The sequence below is a fragment of the Triticum dicoccoides genome, chromosome 4A (assembly GCF_002162155.2).
Source record: "Triticum dicoccoides isolate Atlit2015 ecotype Zavitan chromosome 4A, WEW_v2.0, whole genome shotgun sequence".
In the NCBI taxonomy this organism is placed as follows: Eukaryota; Viridiplantae; Streptophyta; class Magnoliopsida; order Poales; family Poaceae; genus Triticum; species Triticum dicoccoides.
The window spans coordinates 287,374,786-287,378,398 of NC_041386.1; positions in this window are offsets into that span (position 1 = coordinate 287,374,786).

The following is a 3,613-nucleotide window of genomic DNA, read 5'->3' on the forward strand; positions in this document are numbered from 1 at the left end:
AGAACCAAGTGGTTCGTCTGACCCGATGCCTCGATGTACCCGGTCACACGGCCATGTTGGTTCGAGTGATGGTCGAGACAGGCTATCGATGGTATCCGGAATATACCGTCGAGGAGCAGTTCCGAGACTTCAACCAGAGCCAATACCTTTGTACCGTCAGGATATATCCCTCTTATCCTGGAGCCACTGAACCCCTTCACTGCTCCTATGGACTTGGGGTCACTATTGAGATGTATGTGCAGGATGCAGCTTACTCAATGATGACTATCATTCAAGCCAGGACTGCCTTGCTTCAGAACACCAATTTCCGCTACATGCCAGCCTCACTCCCTGGAGCACAGGGGTACTATCAGGCTTTGTACAATGACTCTACACATGAGGAGTCACTACTCCGCACCACTGCAAAGATGCTCGAGGATAAGGACCGCAAAAATCGGTCCTTGCGTATGGAGCTGTTCAACTCTCGTGCTGATCACTGGGCCACTTTGACTCAGTTTGCACCTGTTGTACAGGCATGATACATGGACCTGAGGGACCTGTACCCTGTGCGGTTTGGATTGCCAGATTGTATGGAGTGGCGTGATGTAGGAGGCATCACCCCTCCTCGTGGTCCCCGTCTACCACCGTCTGTGGGACCAAGGCCACATCCGAGTCCCTATGGTCCACAGGCTCCGCAGGACCATCTGTTCCCAGATAATCATGTTCCGCTTCCAGGCTTTGGTGTTGACTTTTATGAGGATTACTACAGAGCCGTCTGAACTAGTAGTAGTTTCACTAGTACTGTAATAGTTGTATTCTCCATGGTCCTGCATGACCCGTGGGATACGACTTGGTGTGTATCACGCTCCGGAGGTGTAGAAAAATAATGTATAGGAGCTTGGAATGCCTTCGATGAGATGTAATGTCTTTCACCGTAGTTGTACTCTAGCCTGGGCTTGTATTAAACTATGTACGGTGTGTATGACCAATGGTATATATATATATGGCAGTTTCTATATTACCATGTCGTACAATGAACATCTTAGCATTCCATGTTATCCATTACATTCTGCACTTCCTTGCCAAGTTTGTGCCATCCTTGTCTAAACCATTGTCTTGTTTTTTCCTAGGATGGTCAACACCCGCAGCAACCCTGCTGCCCCGGAGCAGGGGGAAGCCAGTGCAGCTAGCGGTGAAAATCTGCCTCGCCCGCCTTCTCTGGCCGAAGTTATGCTGGAGGAAGAAAGAAACAAGCGTGAGACCAACCGCTTGGTGGAGCAGATTGAGCAGAACACTGCACGTCAACAGCGAAACGACTTGGTGTCAATCAATGACTTTATCAAGTTGTGCCCACCAAAGTTTAATTATTCCGTCGAGCCCCTCGACACGGATGACTGGCTTCGCAGCATCACCCACAAGCTACATTCTGCCAATGTAGCCGAAGCTCATAAGGTTACCTATGCTGCCTATCACCTTGAAGGCCCTGCTAGCCTTTGGTGGGAAAAATTTGAGGCTATGCGCCCGGTCTGCCAAATCACTACTTGGGCTGAATTCAGTGAGGCTTTCTATGAGCATCACATCCCGGAAGGTCTCATGGATCATAAGAGGGAAAAGTTCTGCAATTTTACCCAAGGCAGACTAACTATGGATGCATATAGTCGTGAGTTTGGAAATCTGGCATGTTAGGCTCCTGAAGAGGGATCCACCGATGCTAAGAAGTAGGCAAGGTTCCGCAAGGGACTTAGCCACGAGCTTCGCCGCGATCTTCGTCTGCACGAGTGCACCTCCTTCTAGAAGTTGGTCAATAAATCCATCAGTGCTGAGATAGGCTAGTCTGACTATGATGCTTCACGCAAGCACTCTCGTGATTTTGGTTCCTCATCCTGCTCTGGATCTCAGAAGCGCCGGGTGTGGATTCCAAGCACAGCGCTGCCACCAAGGTTCATTCTGAGGCCATCCTTTGAGGTGCCTCGCCCCAACCAGCAGTTTGCACCGCCTAAACCCTATGGTGGCCCCGCTGCTAGTGCTGCTCCACGCCCCAATGTTGTGACATGTTTCAAGTGTGGAGAGTCGGGTCACTACAGTCGAGAGTGTCCCCAGAACAACAACCCCAACCAGTCTGGAAAGTCCGTTGGCCATGGTAAGCCAGCAGGAAAGACATTCTACGCCAAGCCAGCCACCACTACACGTGGCCATGTCAACTATGTCTCAGCTGAGGAGGCTCATGATGATCCTAATGTCGTCCTTGGTACGCTCCTTGTTAATTTCCATCCGGCATCTGTTCTTTTCAATACTGGAGCATCTCATTCATTCATATCTGAGAGCTATGCTCGATTGCATACCACGACATTCTGTGACATGCCCACTACCATGGAAATTCAAACCCCTGGCTCTAGATGCCAAACTTCTAGAGTAAGCCATGGGAATGAAATTCTTGTCGATAGACTTGTCTTCTTTGCATCTTTAATAGCTCTCAAGTCCTCGGACATAAACATCATCTGGGGTATGGACTGGATGTCAGCCCATTATGCTAAGATTGATTGCTCTACTAGAACTGTTCAACTTACTCACCCATCAGGCAAGACAGTCAATATCTTAACTCGAGTGGCCAAGCGCCAGCTTTACTCCCTAAATGCCAACCCCTTCCAGACCTTGAAGATATTCCGGTTGTCCGAGACTTCTCGGATGTCTTTCCAGAAGAACTGCCAGGTGTTCCACCTGACAGGGATGTCGAGTTTGTGATAGACCTTGTTCCAGGAACCATCCCAATTTCTGGAAGACCCTATAAGATGGCACCCTTAGAACTAGCCGAGCTTAAGAACCAACTTGATGATTCCTTGAAAAAGGGTTTCATCCGTCCTAGTTCCTCTCCTTGGGCTTGCCCCATCCTCTTCGTTAAGAAGAAGGATGGAACAGATCAGATGGTTGTAGATTACCGACCTGTCAACTTGGTCACTATCAAGAACAAGTATCCGCTTCCCAGGATCAACGATCTGTATGATCAACTCGCTGGATCCTCAGTCTTTTCCAAGATGGATTTGACGTTGGGCTACCATCAAATCGAAATAAGAAACGGAGACATTCCCAAAACGGCCTTTGTTACTCGTTATGGCCAATACGAGTACACCATTATGTCCTTCGGTTTAACCAATGCCCCAGCCACCTTCTCTTGGTTAATGAACTCGGTCTTCATGCAGTATTTGGATATATTCGTCGTGGTATACCTCGATGATATACTCATCTACTCCAAGAGCGAGGAAGAACATGCCGAACATCTAAGGCTGGTATTGATGAAACTTCGAGAGCATCGCCTTTATGCCAAATTCTCCAAGTGTGAATTTTGGTTGCCAGAAGTGACCTATCTAGGCCATGTAATCTCTGGTAAGGGTATTGCTATCAGTCCCGAGCGAGTTCAAGCTGTCCTTGATTGGACCCCACCTGAGACGGTCAAGCAAGTTCAGAGCTTCCTTGGCTTAGCGAGCTATTGTCGCCTCTTCATCGAGAATCTCTCCAAGGTTGCTAAACCTCTAACTGAACTCCTCAAGAAAGATAAAAAGTTCGAGTGGAGCCCACAGTGCGAGTTCAGCTTTCAGGAACTGAAAAGATGCCTGACATCTGCTCCCGTACTGGTACC